This window comes from Cryptomeria japonica, chromosome 7 (assembly GCF_030272615.1).
Source record: "Cryptomeria japonica chromosome 7, Sugi_1.0, whole genome shotgun sequence".
NCBI classification, from domain to species: Eukaryota; Viridiplantae; Streptophyta; class Pinopsida; order Cupressales; family Cupressaceae; genus Cryptomeria; species Cryptomeria japonica.
This window is the reverse complement of record NC_081411.1, coordinates 139,101,097-139,121,964: the sequence shown is the minus strand read 5'-3', so window position 1 is coordinate 139,121,964 and position 20,868 is coordinate 139,101,097.

Genomic DNA, 20,868 nt, shown 5'->3' with positions numbered 1-20,868 from the left:
AATCTCATGTAACAATCTACTGCAAAGTGAACCTTGACCACAATCTCCTTCTAAATTCAAATTCAACATAATAATTTTCCCAATAGTCTTCTAATTGGGGTTCATGAAAGAAATTTGCATCAATATTTAAATGTTCCACAACATAGCCTCTACTATCAAACTTACGTTGGGCAATGTAGGGCTATAATTTTAGTTTCTTGAACTCTAATTATAGGTTCAAAGCATCAGAAATAGATTTACAACTATAATATCAAAGTTCAATTGGAAAAGATACTCCAGATTTACTCTTCACCCCTAACTTTTTATCAATGTGGGCAAGTTGTCTGCGAACTTCAATAAGCATATAGCTATCAAGCACATACATGTGAAATTTGAATGGTTCACCTTCAAATCCCCCTACTCTGATGTAGGTAAATCTGGGAAATTGAATAAAATAGCTTCCATATATGCTAACTACCTCCATGGCTTCGGATAAAATTCTTCTATTTGTGTCTCCCTATAGTTCAAAGACAAGTCTGCCTACGAAAACATCATTCCATCTTGTAATAATTTTGTCATATCTCTATTGTTGCAAGTGTGGATAATAATCATAAACCTTCATGCCATCCACCCAAGGCTCATTATGTATCCCTTGCCACTCTCTGGTACAAGACAAAATATAAAATAGATATGAAGACATGTAAAAACTAGATATTCCAACAAAATTACTCAAACCCTCATGAATCCTTTCAGAAATAACCTATGCCCAGTCAATATATTTTTCACCAGCCAAAAATACCTAAATGTAAAAATACATCCAGTCCTCCCACTACAAATCATGTGAATTCCCTTTGAGTCTGTTTAACAAAATCATAATATCCTACACCTTCATTATGAAATGCTCTCTCATAAGAGGTTTGAGTAATCAGGAACCCCCTTTCTGAACTTTTAGGAGCCAATTCCTAGAAATGACACTCTTGTAGGTGCTTTTTTTCTCAAAGAAGAAGGTGTATGAAGTATGAATGGACCAATCTTCATATGACTCCTTATGAGGAATTCCAATTGCGGCCATCACCATTTCCCTATTGATTTTTACTAACAATTCACCACTGCTAGTCCTAATGCACCTATTGCCAGCACTGTACCTGTTCATACATGTTATCACCAATTATGGGCAAGGGGCGGCAGTTGGGAATGTAGCAGCTTCAATCAAGCCACTTTTTAAAATTATTTCCATCATTGAGTTAGCATAAGGGTTTCTAGCTCTTTCCAAAAAATTTCCTAAGTCATCTTGGGCTAAAGAAGTGTCACCTAGTTCTGGAAGTGCACTGACTAAGCATGATATAAAGACAAGCTTTGGAAGAGTCAGCCTCATGATCACCATTTTTGCATTCATCAAACAATTTCTAGAAAGGATAGAATTCTATTCCAAAACAAAGAATTTTACTATACTGACTTCTGAGCTAGTAACATAGTGGAGAAGAAATGATCAAAACTCACTTATTTCTACCTTCAAATCTATGTAACCCTCGGAAGTATGGAGCTAAAATTACCTTTGGTGTCCTTCTCTTCTCCAAAAATAACAACTACTAATTTCACAATTTGAGAACTTACATATCGAGAGGCAGAAAAACTGAATAATACCTACGCACGCCTCATAACAATTCATTCAAGCGTGTCAGATAACCCATGATTTGATGGGATTCTGAAAACTTTCTTTATTACATATCAACTCCACACAAACCGCTTGAGTTTTCATGATTTCTTTCCATAATTAGAATTTTAAAACACGATATACTCACAATATTCCTTTTGTCATGCAACCTTTTCTTTATTAATATCCTCGGAGCCAACTTGAAATTAACTTTTGAACCATGAACCATTTAACAAGAAGTTCAATGGTTCAAGTTCAACATGAGAGAATGAAAGGACTGCCACCTTGCAGCTCAGCACAACTAAACTAGGAATGAGCAAAGACTTTATACAAATATAAATGAGGACCTTGAACTTTGAACCTTGAAATGCTTTACGAATGGTTCAAAGGTTCAAGTTAAAATCCAACTTAACACATTGACGCTTGCCCGCTTAACAACAAAACGAAGCCATGACACACACAAAGGCACCGGTTAACCTTGAACCATGACGTAGGTTCAACATACAGGATCATTGGGAAAAAAAGTGAATACTAAAGAAAAAGGTACATAGCCAAGGATGGATCAAGTCGAATGTGTTAGGAATCCCACAGATACTGAGAGGGGGGGTAAATCAGTATCTAACCAGTGTTTAGATTTTCTTATCTTAAAACATGCAGAATATATTATAATAGTATATGAGTATGCAAGAAATAATGCAATAAACAGAATCAAGAACATCCACATGAAAAGCACACCATAACACAAGGATTTAACGAGGAAACCCGGTGTGGGAAAAACCTCACTGGGATTTGTGACCCACAATATTCACTCACTGGCCAATAAGAGAATATTAATTACAATAGGGGCCTGGACATGCAGGAAGGCCAACTGCCTAGAGCTCACTGCTCAATGGGAAGTCTCACTGACTTACAATGTGGATTATACAAATCCAATATCTTATACTGCTTTACAATAGCATCTATAATGCCTAATCCAGTATCGGTTGCTACTCTGCTTCTTAAATAAACCCTTCAACCTATATTTCGCATAATAGGTCTGCCTTATATTTTTTTCTTATCTCTTCCTTATCTTCTACAAAATGTCTACAATGATCTCTTTTATATATAAGAGTCATTTTACAATTTGCCAAGTCGGCTTACAAAGTTTTTACAATAATAAACAATATAATATAACAAAATCCTGCCAACCTCTGTGTCGGTATACTTCCTTTCTTTGTGTCGGTACTGGTGTTCTTAGTGCCAGTGTAAAGTGTGATCTACTGATGCCGATGTACTTAACTTGTCAGTGTAATGCCTTGCCGATGCCATAGGATTGAAAGGTTGCCATCAATGACAAAACCTTCAATCACTTACAATGTCTCATTGGAGTGTGTATATGCCAATAGAATGGGAGAGGAAACATTAATGACACTTTATTTTACTCAAGACAAAGACTTTAACTATCAACAAAATAATGGGGTAACATCGGCTCTTACTGGGGACCAGGACTGAGAAGGACAAGGAATAGAACCTAGAATCTCTAGTTATGCACACAAGCGGAGAAGTATAAAGATACGACCACAACAAACCACACAATACGAAAACAAACAATACACCAAAAACCTATGTACAAAGAAGGAGGAGACCTTCTTATAACTGATACAACTTTAAATCCTACCAATTGTAGGACCAGGGAAGTGAAGTTCCATTAGGGTATTCAAGTTTAAATGAGTTAGGGCCTAATACCTATATAGTCATGAATGGTCCTTTCCACAAATAATCAAATTTCCCATTAGCTCCTTTTAGTTCCCTATGTTTGTCCCAAAGCAACACTTGATCTCCTAGCATAAACTATCGTGGTCTATCTCTGCGATCAAAAAATTTCTTTACCATGGCCTAATGAGCTGTGATGTGATCCACCAACTCCTTCCTCTCTTCCTCAATTTTTGAAAGGTACATAATTCTCTTTTCGAGAGAACTATCATATCCAAGTTCTTTGTAGCCTATACTGGGAACCTACTTGGTTATATGTAGCATTAGACATACTAACAGATTTCCAAACTTGAAAGTTCCTTTCTTGTCCTTCTTAATCTTTCCAAGGTTATCAATTAATTCATCCTTTAACCACTCACATACATCAATCTTTGCATTATCTGTGACCATATCATAAGCACTCTTAATGCATAAACTTGAAACTGAATTAAGTCTATTTGCATGAGTAGCTTTATACCCTAATATCATGCTAATAAATCTCACATTAATGTCTGTTACATCATTTACTCTTAAGGACCTTTTATCAGATGTGGCACCAGTTAGGTTTGTAACTAGGTCATTGGATACCTTCTTAGTTTTATTTGGTCTTTTACCGGTGGTTGGTAACCCTGTGACAACTTTCACAACTTCCTTAGTGATTTTGTGGATTGCATCTAGCCAGAAAAATTCTCCATGCACCTTGCTTAAGACTATCCTAATAACATCCTTGGGAAATTCAGGAATTCTAAGGATCTCTGTGAATCCTAGGGTTTCGATGATCTTATGTTCATCTTTTACATTGCCGGATTCATCACATATCACAGTTTTAAACATTGTCTTAATTTCTTCATCTCCTAGTTCCTCAATGTTGCAGTGAATGTAAATTCTTGGGTCTTCAGCATAAACAACTCCCTTAGGAATTTGAGAAAAAGCACCTATAGCATCATCTTTCTTTTCTACTTCAAGAATTAATTGAAATATGGGCCTAGGTATTTTTAAAACTTCTACAACAGTAGGGTTTGCTACATATTCAATTGCAGAGGTGTATGCCATGATAAAATACCTTTTACTACCTTTAGGATGAATGATTGCTTGGAGTGTTCTTGCTTCTTGCTCAGAATGCCTTAGCTCAGAATCTTTGCACTCTTTGTAGGTTTGAAATCTCGGTGAAGTGAAATGGAGCCAAAACCACAAATTTATAAACTTTATTTGCCATCTACCACATTAAATGTATGCTGGTTAAGTAATGACTTAACATTTCTACCGGTATATGAGTATCTTTCAACTTCTCATCTTTAAACAAGGGAATAATAGCACATGTGTCATTTAATTTGCCAAACCCTCAAAGAAGCTTTCTTCAATCTAATGAAGAACTTCCTACCAGTGGAGTACTACTCTGTCTTGCCGGTGTAGTACTACTCTATTCTGTTGGTGGAGTGTTAATTGATTCTACTGGTGGAGGAGTATTTCCAACATTTAGATCTGCTTTTCTAATCCATTGTTTTGAGAATTCCTACTTTACCTCTTCAACTTTTTCTTTCCCTTTCACGCTAGCACCTTTGTTGTCTACCGGTGATCCTTTGCTTCTATATAATTTTGCAATATGCCCAATCTTGTTACATGCATAACATGTTATATTGTTTTTCTGAATAGCTTTACTATAACCTATGCCAGTTTGTGCTCTACATTGATTAGATAAGTGTCCAAATCTTCCAGAAACATAACATCTCACATTCATTCTACAATTTTTAGAGTTGTGACCAACCTTGTTGTATTTTGAACATTGACTGGTGGGTGTGTTGATGTTCTGATAACTTCTAAATCTACATTGATTTTCTCTATGCCCATACTTATTATAGTTAAAGCATTTTCCATTGAATTTATAAGCGTTAGGTTGCCTTACCGATTTGTTGTGATCTTGAGTGTTTGCAGTACCGGAGCTTTCTCCTACTTCAAAGCCAATTCCACAAGTGTCACCATTAGGTTTTTTAATCTTCAACTAGTCACCAAGTTCCTTTGAGCTTTTCTTGAATTTATCTTTGTGTTGATTTGCAATATCCAGTTCTCTTTGTAAGATCTCTTTCTGCCTCATTAGTTCATTTGAGTAATTCTGTGTATGCATCAGATCTGTCTTTAATAGGTCATTTTCATAGCTAAGTCTTGTGTTCTCATTTGCTGCATCACTTAGTCTTCTGGTCAATTCTTCTTCATTCTTCTTCCTATCCTCAATTTCTTTTCAAAATCTCATAGTCATATCCTACATCTCATTCTTTGTTGTCATGTTCTCCAGTTTTAGTTTGCTGATCTGATCATTTAGTAATTATTTTTCATCATTCTCATTCTGCATCTTTTCACAAAGTTCTGTTCTCTTATTTCTTGCAATAGTAAGATTCTCTTGAAGTGCCTGAATGATATCCTGAGCTGCTCTTAAATCATCTTCTAGTTTGATATTTTTCAATTTCTCTACATCATAGTCTGAAAGAGCTCCTTCAAGTTGCTTCATCATATTTTCCATCTTTACCAGTGTCAAGATCTTCCTCAAGCTATTAGACTTTTGAAAATAGAGGACCAGGCTCTGATACCAATTGTTAGGAATCCCACAGATATTGAGAGGGGGGGTGAATTAGTATCTAACCGGTGTTTAGATTTTCTTATCTTAAAACATGCAGAATATATTATAATAGTGTACCGGTATACAAGAAATAATGCAATAAATAGAATCAAGAACATCCACATGAAAAGCACACCATAACACAATGATTTAATGAGGAAACCCGGTGTGGGAAAAACCTCGGTGGGATTTGTGACCCACAATATTCACTCACTGGCCAACAAGAAAATATTACTTATAATAGGGGCCTGCACATGCAGGAAGGCCAATTGCCTAGAGCTCACTACTCAATGGGAAGTCTCACTGACTTAAAATGTGGATTATACAAATCCAATATCTTGTACTGCTTTACAATAGCATCTATAATGCCTAATCCAATACCGGTTGCTTCTCTGCTTCTTACATAAACCCTTCAACCTATATTTCGCATAATAGGTCTACCTTATATTTTTTTCTTATCGCTTCCTTATCTTCTACAAAATGTCTACAATGATCTCTTTTATATATAAGAGTCATTTTACAATTTGCCAAGTTGGCTTACAAAGTTTTTACAATAATAAACAAAATATAATATAACAAAATCCTATCGGCCTCTGTGCTGGTATACTTCCTTTCTTTGTGTCGGTGCCAGTGTTCTTAGTGCCGATGTAAAGTGTGATCTATTGATGTCGGTGTACTTAACTTGTCGGTGTAATGCCTTGCTGGTGCGATAGGATTGCAAGGTTGCCATCAATGACAAAACCTTCAATCACTTACAATGTCTCATTGGAGTGTGCATATGCCAACAAAATGGGAGAGGCAACATTAATGACACTTTATTTTACTAAAGACAAAGATTGTAACTATCAACAAAATAATCAGGTAACATTGGCTCTTACTAGGGACCAGGACTGAGAAGGACAATGAATGGAACCTAGAATCTTTGGTTACACACACAAGCAGAGAAGGACAAAGATACGACCACAACAAACCACAGGATAGGGAAACAAACAATACACCAAAAATCTATGTACAAAGCAGGAGGAGACCTGCTTATAACTGATACAACTTTAAATCCTACCGATTGTAGGACAAGGGAAGTGAAGTTCCATTAGGGTATTCAAGTTTAAATGAGTTAGGGCCTAATACCTGTATAATCATGAATGGTCCTTTCCACAAAGAATCAAATTTCCCATGAGCTCCTTTTAGTTCCCTACGTTTGTCCCAAAGGAGCACTTGATCTCCTAGCATAAACTGTCATGGTCTCTCTCTGCGATAAAAAAATTTCTTTACCCTGGCTTGATGAGCTGTGATGTGATCCACCAACTCCTGCCTCTCTTCCTCAATTTTTGAAAGGTACATAATTCTCTTTTCAAGAGAACTTTTGAAGAATTCATCTTCTATCACTTTTGGCAACCTAGTAGCTGATAATTCTAGGGGTAAGCACAATTGAGCTAATTCTCTGTATACCAATTCAAATGGTGTCATACCTATAGCCCTTTTAGGTGAGGTCCTATCTGCCCATAGTTCTTGATATAGTCTTTTATGCCAATCCTTTGCATTCTTAGTGACCAATTTTCACATTATAAAGATCATATTCTTATTGCTAGATTCAGCCTGGCCATTTTCTTGTGGATACTAATCTAAAGAATGAGATAAGAGGATTCCATGATCATAATAAAACATTTTGAGTTCTTCAGAAGAGAAATCTGGGCCTTTATCAGTCACGATCTTCTGGGGTACACCAAACCTAGTCAAGATGTTCTCTTTCAGGAAGTTACAAACAGTTGCCGAAGTAGTCTTTTTGATGGGGAGTGCTTCTACCCACTTTGTAAAATAATATATAGCTGTAAGGATATGAGTATGACCATTGCTTGATAGAGGATTCAATGGACCAACAAAATCTAAAATCCATTGTTTAAAGGGTTCATATATGATCACCAACCTTAATGGTAATGCAACTAATTGAGGTCTTCATGAGAATAGCTTACATTTCTTGTAGGTTGCCACCCACTTATATGCATCTTTAAAAATACCTCACCAATAGTAACAACTCTTGAGGATTTTGAAAGCTTTTACGGTTGATGAATAGTGTCCTCCCCATGCCTCATTATGAAAATCTTGTAAATGCTTCTCCTACTGCTCCTTGTCAACACACCTTAAGAATGTGCCATCCAAGCCTTTTTTATATAAGATATCATCCACAATCACATATTTGGTTGCTTTCAATGTGAGATTTCTCTTTTATTTTGCACTTAAATTCTCAAGACATTCTCAATATGTCAGGTAATGAGTCACATTAGTGAACCATTCATCTCGTAAGCTGACAAATAAACTTAGTGGCATTTTGTCTTCTTCCTCCTTTTTTTCAGCTATTAAATGACACAATCCATATCCCTAGACTAACTTGGTTGGTCTGATATCCAGATCGAATTCCTGAACCTTTGAAACCCAGTTCGCTCTATTATTCATTCCCACCTCATGTTGAGTCAAGATACTTTTCACACTAAGGTTTGGCAGAAAGACAATTGAATGAGAATGCAATATATTAAATGCTTGACAACTTTGACAACTGCAAAGGCCTATTTCTTGAATAATGAGTAATTCAATTCATGTTTTTTGAGCAAAACTCTCATAAATGCAATAGGGACATCTTCATTCAATTCATTCTTTTGCAAAAAGAATGTTGGACATTGTGTGCTGTGAAGCATAATAATACATGATAAAATCTCTCTTAAAATTAGGATTTATTAGTCTTGCAGCATGGGAAATTGCTTCCTTTACCTCTTCAAAGGCTCTTTTTGCTTCTTCCTTCCATTTGAAAATCTGCTTTTCACTCATCACCCCTACAATGTGTTTGGTAATTTCAGCAAAGTCTCGCACAAACCTCCTGAGAAAACTCACTTGCCCAGAGAATGATTTGACACCACTTCTATCTGATGGCAAACTTAATTGTTGGATAGCTTTTACCCAATCAAGGTCAATTTTGATACCATCTTGTGAAACTATATGCCCTAATATCTTTCCCTTTGTAACACACAAAATTGACTTCTTTGGCTTCAAGGAAATACCATGATCTCTGCATCTTTGTAGCACAGTCTCCAAATCTCTTAGCTGATTTTTCCTTCTTTTATAGAAATCTGTCAAATCGTCCAGATAGAAAACTATGATCTTACCAAAGAGATGACCGAATGAGAGATTCATCACCCTTTGGAAAGTTGCTCCTGCATTTATTAGGCCAAATGTCATACAATTGTAGGGGAAAGTTGCCCAAGGTGTTGTAAAGGTAATTATGTGTTGGTCCCCTTCTACTACACTTATCTAGTTATAATCAGAGAAACCATCAAGCATTGACATTATTTATGCTCCAACAATAATTTGGAGAATATGATCCATTGATGGCAATGGGTAGTTATCTTTTAAACTGGCCTGATTCAAGTTTTGAAAATCCACAAAGATCCTTATTTCTCCATTTTTCTTATGAACCAGAACAATATTCGCCACCCATGTAGAATGGTGAATATGATAGATAATCCTTTCCTGAAGCATCTTGTCTATTTCTTTGAAAATAGCATCTTATGTTGGCAAATGCACACTCCAATGAGAAATTGTAGGTGATTGAAGGTATTGTCATTGATGGCAACCTTACAATCATGTGATACCGATAGGCACCGGCATTGGCAGACTCTACAATGGCATACAATTCACCGGCACTGAAAAGGAAGATTACCGGCACCCTGGCTGACATGAATTTTGTGTAATTATATTTTGTAATTAAGCCGACATGGCGGATTGTAATATGATTCATATAAGTATGATATCTTGTAGATCATTTAGGAGAGAGATAGAGGGAAGGATTAATGCAGACCTAATATGTGAATTGTAAGGCAGATATTGGATAAGGGTTTTTGTATATTGCAGAGCTTAAATTGGTACTAAACCTAGCATAGTAGATGCTTATCTGAGGCAATACATGACTTTGGATTTGTATAATCCATTTTTGTAAGTCAGTGAGACTTCTTTGTAATTGAGTAGTGAGCTCTAGGCACTTGGCCTTCCTGCATGTGTAGGCCCCTATTGTAAATAGTAATATTATCTTATTGGCCAATAAGTGAATATTGTGGGTCACAAATCCCACTGATGTTTTTCCCACACCGAATTTCCTCATTAAAAATACTATGTTATGGTGTGTCTTTCATGTTGTGGTTGTTATTCTTATTTACTGCATTATTTTTGGTTTACCGGTACACAGTTTTGAAATGCTTTTCATGTTATAATTCAAGTAAATTCTTTTAGCAGTCTGATACTGATTCACCCCCCCCTCTTAGTATCTTTGGGAATCCTGAGAATTGGTATTAGAGCCTGGTCATCTATTTTCAAAAGCCTAACAACTTGAGGAAGATCCTGACATCAGTAGAGATGGAAAAATTAAGAAAGCAATTGGAAACAACACTCTCAGACTTTGATGTAGAAAAAGTGAAGAATATCAAACTTGATGATGATCTAAAGGCTGCACATGATATCATTCAAGGACTTCAAGAAAATCTCACTATTGCAAGGAATAAGAGAAGAGAACTTTGTGAAAAGATGCAGAATGATGATAATAAAAATGAAACTCTTAATGATCTGGTGAACAAACTGAGACAAGAAAATAGTACAATGAAGAATGAGATACAAGATATGACTATGAGATTTTGTAAAGAAATTGAAGATAGGAAGAAGAATGAAGATGACTTGGTTATAAGAATAAATGATGCTGGAAATGAAAACACAAGACTTAGTCATGAAAATGATATGTTAAAGATAGATTTGATGCATACACAAAATGACAGAACTGAACTCATGAGACAGAAAGAAATCTTGGAAAATGAATTGGCTACTACAAATCAACACAAGGAGAAATTCAATAAAAGTTCAAAAGAACTTGATGACATGCTGAAGAATCAGAAACCTAATGGTGATACAAATGGCCTTGGGTTTGAATTTGGTGAAAGCTCTAGTACTGCAAACAATCATGATCATAGTAAACCGGTAAGACAACCTAATGCTTACAAATTTAATTGGAAATGCTTTAACCTTAACAAGTATGGTCATAGAGAAAATCAGTGTAGATCTAGAAATTATCAGAACACTAATATACCCACCGGTCAATATTCTAAATGCAAAAAAGTTGGTCATAATTCATAAAATTGCAGAATGAATGTAAGATGTTATGTTTGTGGAAGATTTGGACACTTATCTAATCAATGCAGAACACAAACTGGTATAGGATATGGGAAAGCTATTCAGAAAAACAATGTGACTTGTTATGCTTGTAACAAGATTGGACATATTGCAAAATTTTGTAGAAGCAAGACATCACCGATAAATAAAAAAGGACCCAGCTTGAAAGGTAAAGAAAAAGTTGAAGAGGTAAAGAAAGAATTCTCAAAGCAATGGATCGAAAAGTCAGATCAGAATGTTGATGGGAATACTCCTCCACCGGCAGAACAAAGTATCACTCCACCAGCAGGAGACTCTTCATCTAACTGAAGGAAAATCCTTTGGGGGTTTGGCAACAAATTAAAAAACATGCTAATTTGCCCTCGGTTAATGGTGAGAAGTTGAATTATTTCTTACCACCAGATGAGTTAAGTTTAACTTAACCGACAAGCATTAAATGTGGTAGTTGGAGAAATTAAGATTATAAAGTAAGTGGTTTGGCTCCTTTTTCATTCACCGATCATCCAAATCTTCGAGAGCATGAAAATTCCCGAGCAAAGGCATCCTTAGTGAAAAAGTGAAGCAGTTCATCCAAGCATTCATCCTAAAGGCAGATTGAGGTATTTATAACTATGGCTTCCTCATCCACACCTGAATTTATTGCAAACTCTACTGTGATTGAAGTTGTCAAGTGCCCTAGACCCGTATTCAAACTTGTTCCCGAAATAGCAAAGAAGGATGATACCATAGGTGTATTTTCAAAATACCTAAGGGAGTAGTTTATGTAGAGGATCCTAGGATATACATACATTGTCATATAGAGGAATTAGGAGATGATGAAATCAAGAACATGTATAGGACTATGATTTGTGATGTAAATGGTAATATCAAATCAGAACACAAGGTAGTAGAAACCCTAGGTTTTGTGGATATTCTTAGCATTCCTAATTTTCCTAAAAATGTGATAAGAATAGTCCTAAGTAGAGTCCATGACAAATTCTTTTGGCTGGATTCCATCCATAAGATCACCAAAGAAGTAGTTAGGGTAGTAACAGGGTTACCTTCCACCGATAGCAGGCCTGACAGAACTAAAAAGGTCCCAAATGACATAGTGATGACCTTAACCAGCGCAACATTTGACAAAAGGTCCCTAAGAGTCAATGATGTGAAGGACATCAATGTTACATTTGTCAATATGATTCTTGGCTATAAAGCTACACATGCAAATAGGTTAAACTCAATTTATGGCCTATGTATTAAAAGTGCATATGACATGGTGAACGACAATGCAAGAATAGATGTGTGTGAATGGCTTAAAGATGAATTGATAGACAACCTGAATAAGATCAAAGGAGACAAGAAGGGAACTTCCAGATTTGGAAATCTACTTGTATGTTTGATGTTGTACATTACCAAGGAAGTACCCGGTATTAGTAGGAAAGGCTTTGGCTTTGATATACCAGTAGGAAAGAAACTATTGGATATATTAAACAACATGGGAGAAGATAGAGAGAAAAATATAAATGAACATTTCCAAGTACTGAAGGCTCGAATGAAGACAAGAATAAGGTTGTCTTAGGCAATTGTTGACAAATATCAAAAGGGAAATATGTTTTGTAATTAAGAAAGATGAAATCTGGATGGAGGCAGTTGTCCCTAGGACTATCTAGGTAACTGAAATGGGATATGAAACAGATGATAACATAATTGAAACTTATGCAAAAGCCCTCCTTAAAGCACCAAAGGAACCATCTGAGAAAGTCTTTGGCAATGAAGAAACAATTGAGAGTGGTATTCAGTCTCAGAAAAGAGTCAAAAAGACTGAAAAAATAGTAAGGAAAGGTACAAGACAAGCTAAAGCTATCAAAGAAGATGTACTTAGCAAAACTGGTATCAAGGAAAGTGAGTTGGAAGGACTTCAATCGGAAGCTCATCTTTCACCGGTTGCAACTTCTTCTGAAAGTGATATACCGGCTGAATTCAAAAGGGTAGAAAGGAAAAGAAAACCCTCACCAGCACCCTCACCTACACCCAGAAGAACAAGGAAAAAGAAACAGGCAGTTAGACCTCCAGCTAAGAAGTTAACCCCAAAGAAAAAGAAGGTAAAATAGGATTTTGCTCCACTAGACAAACTCCTAAGTGAAATAACAGAGGATGGAAAACTGAAAAAATATTAGTAAGTTGTATAACACACTTTCCACTGATGATAAAGAAAGCATAGAAAATAGTGTAATTTAACACTTGGACATATACAAGAAATTTTTGATGGAAATTGTTGATGAAATACCAAATGATTTATACAGAAGACTAGAAGCTAGAAGGGTAGCTATTGTTGAGTTAGACAAAAAGATAAAAATAGAAAAATTACTTGCAATTCACCCAGTGAACTCCATTGAAGAGATAGATCAATTAATCAGTGAGGACAACTAGACAGTATTTTCAATGAGTCACCGGCATGTAGCACTGATGGCAGGAAGAGTGAATGAAATTTTTGAAGAAACTACAGATCAATGGGACATATTCTTTGTTGAAAAGGAGAAATAGAAGAACTTAAAAGACCTAAGACTATCAAAGTCTACCAAAAGGATAGGGATAAGGGGAAAGGTAAGGTAGGTGGACCTCCAAGCCTAAAAATAACTGATAACTTGCCCCCACCTCCTTCTGATACTCCACCGGTACATACTATTGACAAACAACTGACAACAAAGAGTATGGAGACTCCTCAAGAGGATACAAATCCTGAGTCTGAAATTTTGTACACCATGAATATAGACACTCAAGAGGTAAACATTGTGGTGGATAAAGAAATCACTAAGGATAAGAAGACGGATGTGGCTACTCAGTCACTGGCTATAGACATTGTTAAACCCACTGACCTAGAGCAATAGACTGACAAACCAGTTGAGACATCGGCAGTGGACAGTGCAGAGGTGCATACTGAGAAACCGATAGTGCATACTGAGACTTCATCATAAAAAACAGCAGGAGAAATCATAGTGAAACCCTCTGAGGCACAGGTTGAGAAATAGAAATAGGAATAGGTTGAGGTATAGGTTCATACAAAGACAGTGCCACCGACAATAGCTGAGAAACCCAAGCCTTTGCTAGTAGAAATGGAAAAACAAACTAACCTACCAGAGGTCAATACAAGCAAAGAGGTTACTCACACCAAAGAAATGCAGATTGTTAAGGTTGTTGGATAATCATCTCGTTCTTCCATGACAAATTTCAGACCAACAAATGTGACAGATGTTTTATTGGATTCTATTAAGAAAATCACAGAGTGTAATGCACAAGCCTATAAGGATATTGATGATACAATTCCTATTTTAAAATTGATAGCATCCAAGTGCAATGTGGAAAATAAAGATTCGTTAAATCAACTAGACACATTGTCTAAGTATATCACCAGTAACATTTTGACTATTGATCAGATAAATGAGGAAACATTCGAAGAGAAAATGGAGAAAGATCAACATAAATTATTTGATGAGAGAATAAAGAAGTGCATGGGACAAATTGATACCCTTTTACCAACACTAGGCAAAACAATAATGGAGTTTAAAGAGTTGTATAATGACACATGTAAGACCAATATTTTGACAGCTAATATAGTCAAGGAGATGAGTAAGGTACAGATAGAAATAAATGATATAGTTGACAACATCATTGGCTCATCTGAACCATTATTAGTTATAGAGCAAGAAATAGCAGGTTTTGAGGAAAAACTAGAAAATTTAGAAAAAGAGAAGGAAAGAATAAAAGGAAAGGCAAAAGATCTTAAATGCAGACTCAGTCCCAAATTGGACTACCTCATCTCTTTGAGAAAAGAGATCTCTGAGGAACTTGTTCAAGGACTGAAGACATTGGAAGAGAAAATGCATCACCTCAATGGTACAATTCAAAGAACAGAAGCTACATTGAAGGACAGTGAAAGGTTCACTAAGAGCCTGAATTTTGTATTGGCAGACCTTTTCCAGATTGTAACCAACTAGTTACAAGGATCAAGATGAAACTGCACTCAATTGACACTTTGACAACCTTTGTCATTGATGTCAAAGGGGGAGTAGTTGGGATGAGAAAAAGGTTGACTAAAGAGATCATCTGCTTAGGGGGAGCACTCAATTATGAAGCAGACATTTTTGATAATACAGTTTTGACAATTTTGGTAAGACAATTTTGGACAACACTTTTGGATATACTTTTTGGCTTTTTCTCATGAGTGCTGTCATCAATGCCAAAGGGAGATATTGTTTGAAAATGCACATTCGAGTGAGAAATTGTAGGTGATTGAAGGTATTGTCATTGATGGAAACCTTACAATCATGTGATACAGGCAGGCACTAGCATCGGTAGACTCTACACCGGCATACAGTTCACCGACACCGAAAAGGAAGATTACCGGCACCCTGTCCGACAGGAATTTTGTCTAATTATATTTTGTAATTAATTGTAAAATATTTTTGTAAGCCGACATGGTGGATTGTAATATGACTCATATAAGTATGAGATCTTCCAGATCATTTAGGAGAGAGATACATGGAAGGATTAATGTAGACCTAATATGCAAATTGTAAGGAAGATATTGGATAAGGGTTAATGTATATTGTAGAGCTTAAACCAGTACTGAACCTGGTATAGTAGATGCTGATCTAAGGTAGTACATGACTTTGGATTTGTAATCCATTTTTGTAAGTTAGTGAGACTTCTTTGTAACTAAGCAGTGAGCTCTAGGCACTTGGCCTTCCTGCATGTGTAGGCCCCTATTGTAAACAGTAATATTCTATTATTGGCCAGTAAGCAAATATTGTGGGTCACAAATCCCACCAAATTTTTTCTCACACCGGGTTTCCTTGTTAAAAACACTGTGTTATGGTGTGTCTTTCATGTTGTGGTTGTTGTTCTTATTTACTGCATTATTTTTGGTTTACTGGTACACAGTTTTGAAATGATTTTCATGTTATAATTCAAGTAAATTGTTTTACCAGTCAAATACTGATTCAACCCCCCCCCCCGTATCTTTGGGAATCCTAACATTTGTGACCTTCTCATTGTAATTTCTAAATTTCTACCTAAAAGGAGCCGCTCCGGGCTTGAGAGGAATATGATGTTGAAACTGACCATTTCTAAAGTCTTTCAAATCCTCATAAGACTATGAAAAACCATCAAAAAATTTTGTAATAGTTTAATAAACAAATGTCTTTCCTTAGGGGTACAAAACTTGCCTAAATTGACCATCTTTGGGTTATTTCCATCACCTATATTAACCTTTCCATATTCTCTTGATGTATTACCATTTTGAGAGCTATTTTCTTTGACATACTTGTCATTGTGATCAAAGAAGCATTCTAAGGATACCAGGCCTTTTGGAATTTGGTTTCCCTTCAATTGAAAAACTTCCTTTTTAGACCCTTCCCCTGTATATGGATAAAATTCATTACATTCATTCTCAGACCCTTCAAAGAAAGAAGAGGTAAATATTTCAGCATTTTGTAAAAACTTATTGATGTGTTTATCATTTCCAAACACTTGCTAGAAATATGAATTATAAGGTACTTTATGGAGATATACTACTTCAATCTTGTAAACATCAGTACCAAAATACGAATGTGGGAGTAATAAAGACACTGTTATTGCTAAAGAATCTGCATGGGAATTCTGATCTCTAGGAATGGCTTCAATTGAGAAAGAATAAAATTATTCAATCGCATCCCAAATTCTATTTCTATAATGTCTAAGTCTTTCATTATTTACCAAGAAGAGCTTTCGTACCTAATTAACAATCAATTTTGCATCACCTTTGGTTCTCAACAATTTGATTCCTCTTTTTCTAGTCTACTCAATTCCTAACAACAATGCCTCATATTCTACAGTTTTATTAGTGTTTTTAAATTCTAATTTGAATGAAAAAGGAATTTTTCACCTTGTCGAAAAATGAGCACCAAATTCAGTCGATGCACAACTCCCATAAAACTCTATTACCCATAAGTTTGCAACAGGATCTACTACATCTTTTGGTAGCCCTTTCTTAGCATTAGAGAAGAGCAAATAATTTGCAAAATCACATTCTTGATACAATATTTGAGATTTTGGGTCATCAGAGGGAAAAACTATATATTTGGATTTTGGTTCAGGTTGAAGAGCATTTTTTTGCATTTTAATCTCTCCTCCCAAATCCTTACAAAAAGTCCTTCTTAGCAACATTTAATAACTTGCGGGAATATCAGCAACCAAAATAGTCAACTTCACTCTTTTGTTAGGATGTACTGCCAGAGCAACTTGTGCATCTTTCAGTGAGTGAAAGACCTAATGATTTAGCAACTGCAAAAGAAATAATATTATTGGAGGCTCCCAAATAAATGATGCAATTATTAAGTTTATATTGATTGATAAATAAAGACACATAGAATGGCTCAGGCCTTTGATCAAGTACTAATAGTGGTTCAATTGAATCATTATTTAAAGCCCTTAGAGCAGTATTAGACAACTCTATAGATTTGGTATCCTTTTCATCCTGTGACGACTCAAGATTAATCAATGGTATTTTGGTGAATTGCACCTGAGAAGTTTCCCTCTGTACATATTTAATTAACTTTTCTAACTCTTAAGGATTCAGCCTAAGGTATTTAGTAGGAGAAATTTGAATTTTAGATTCCTTACATAATTCAACAATATCGAAAGAATTATCAGGGTCAAAACACTTCAACATCTAAACTTATTGAACTTTTGAATCATTCTCTGAATTTCAGTTCACGAGTTATTTACCTTTAGCTACGGTTCTAGGAGAAGTGGTGGTTCCTATGTTTTTAGATTGGCATTGATTTCTAGTGAGGATGGCACAAGAAGGGTCTCCAAGGGTCACCAATATATTACCTCCTTTGTCTGAATCTAATTCATACTCTAGGAAGTGTCTTCTAGAGTCGCCAGGTTGCCCATGTAATTCTTCTTTTAGACCAAGTTCACTTATGAATTCTCCTGTATTTATCATTTGTGCATATCACACCATCTCTGGACAAGAACTACCATCATGACCATCAGTCAAATGGAAAACACACATATTTCCCTTAGGTGGTGGAGCCTCAATTGCTAGTCTTTGTTGAGCCAGAGGAAATTGTAAGGCTTTATTCCTAGTTCCCATAGGTTGATTAGTAATCCTCCTTGGTATGTCTTGATAAGGTTGTGGGTAACATGTACTAGCCTTCAGTAACTATCTTTTGAGTGTTATGACATTATTCATCAACCTTTGAATTACAGAGTCTGAGGAGGTAGAGAGTTGCACATTAGCCACTTAAACTTCTCTTTTCCATTTTCCCACAGTAATTAAGTCATTTTCTAACTTATCTCTAAGGGCATAGAGTTTATGAAGAAACATTTCAAGTTATCATCTGAAGGTTTCTAATTTGCAGGAATTTTATGGATAATTTTATCAAATTTGGCCACAAAATCTCTCATAGATTCAGGGATCTCTTTTTTTAATTGAGTTAACTAAGCCAAAAGGGAATGTTCATCTTCTACAACCTTGAACCTAGCGTCAAAGCTAATTTTTGAATCTTAACAGTTTGTTTTTTATTAAGTAAAAATAGGTTTTAAGGGACCCGAAACTAGCTTACAAAATGAAGGATAAGCAAGAAAGAAACTAGATAAGACAAGACCTAGATAGAAAAGCTACAATAAAACCAGCAGAAAAACCAGTAGCTAGGAAAAAAGGACAGCACATAGACAGCGAGAAACTGGCAGCCAAAAACCAACATTACATATCAAATAAACACTTTTATGGACTCCTCTGCATTCTTAACCAACATCATCATGGCCTTAGTGGCTTCTCTTAGATCTTTGTTCTCCTTCTTAAGTTGAATGTCTTTCGTCTTTATCTCCAAATCACTAGTCGTCTGCTTGGTCCTTCGCATGGAGATTTGTGGAGTAGAGCTGGAGGTCAGCATATTATCAATGATTACCATTTCCTTATTATGTTGTTTCCTCTCCAAGTAATCCACCAAGGCATTCATATTTTGAGATGAGGTCCTCAAGACCTCAAGACTATGATTCATAAAATTCTTCAACACCTTCTCAATTTTAGTAATCCGATTGATGACGATTTCATTATCTTCCTTAGTCTTGTATTTGACATCTCTGACCACTTCTTCTAGGTGTTTCAAATCACCTTTTATAAGATCTTTGTCCAACCAGTCCTGCATCTCAATTTCATCCTCAGCTTCACTGGTTTCCACCTCTGCACTCTTTTTCCTCGAATTAGTATCCTTGATCAAATTGTGAATCTTATACCCCAGGTCTCGTTGTTTTCTTTGTATGTTGATAATATTATCAATGACCCACTTCTGACAATTGAAAGACTCCAGCATGCAAGTCATGGGAAGGATCAGGGACCAAAGGTTCTTGATAAGAGGAAATTTGGTGGGAAAGGTCCATTGCCTAATAGTTTCCTTGAGACTATTGTGCATAACCCAATCAACTTTCCATTTCACCCAAAACTTACTCCAGACATCCTAAGTGAAGGAGCAATGGATGAGTAGATGATCTACTGATTCTTCCTCTTTTTGACAAAGCTCACACCTATTAGGGAACATAAAACCTCTTCAGGCCAAGTTATCAATAGTAAGAATCCTATTATGAATAGCAAGCTAAAAAAACATGTTAACTTTAGGAATAAGAATTCTATTCCAAACTTTACCCCATATTGGGTTGCTGATCTGGGTAAAAGTGTTTTTATAGGTTGAGGTAACAGTGAAGTTACCCCTAGGATTACTCTTCCAAAGGAACACATCATCAAAATCTTTATTAATAGAAAAGGACAGCAGATCCTACTAAAGCAGCGAAAACGTAGCATAAATAGCATCAAGCCTAACCCATCTATTCTCCTTCTAGTAGTTACAAACCATAGACCCAAACCTTTTTTACATTCATCAATGAATTGACTATAGTCTTGATTAAAGAGAGGTTCATCTTTAATCCAAGGATCCTCCCAGAACCTAATTTTGTCACCTTTGCTAGGGACCCATCCAGCTCCAGCTTTGGTAACTTTTGTGGATTTGATAATACTACTCCATATGAAAGACCCAATAGGGATGTCTTCAGAGTAGAGGAGAGATTGGAGAGGTTGATAATGAATATATTTATCAAACTAAACTTGGTTCCAATATTTCTTAATGCTATTCGGCAAATGATAAAACTAGTTTGTTATTACGCTATTCGGCAAATGATAAAACCAATCTACACCTACCTCAATTAATGTCTGCACAAAAAAACTTACTCCCATATCTTCATGTTGGATGACTATTACACAACATGCAACATTAAATGCATTTAAATGTTCATTGACTGTGACCTTCCCATCACCACTAAACCTAGGCAAATAATCCCTTGCTCCTTTGGGTAAAGCATTCAAATTTAGACCAAGATTTAATGGACCTATTTGTTGGCATTACACACTCAGATGAGAATGGTTGATGTTGTCATTGATGGCAACCAACTGGTAACAGGGTTGTACAGTATTTTATTGATTATACCGGCAACACTTCGCATATCGGCACTGACAGCTACACAAAGTTCATTCACGTCGACATCCAGTTTACACTGGTAATGAATCATGCCGGCACCCAGGCCAACAAAAGATAAAGTTTTATTTATGTGAATTATATTATAATGTAATTAATTATTTATAGCTGACATGATGTATTTTAAAGACTCATATATG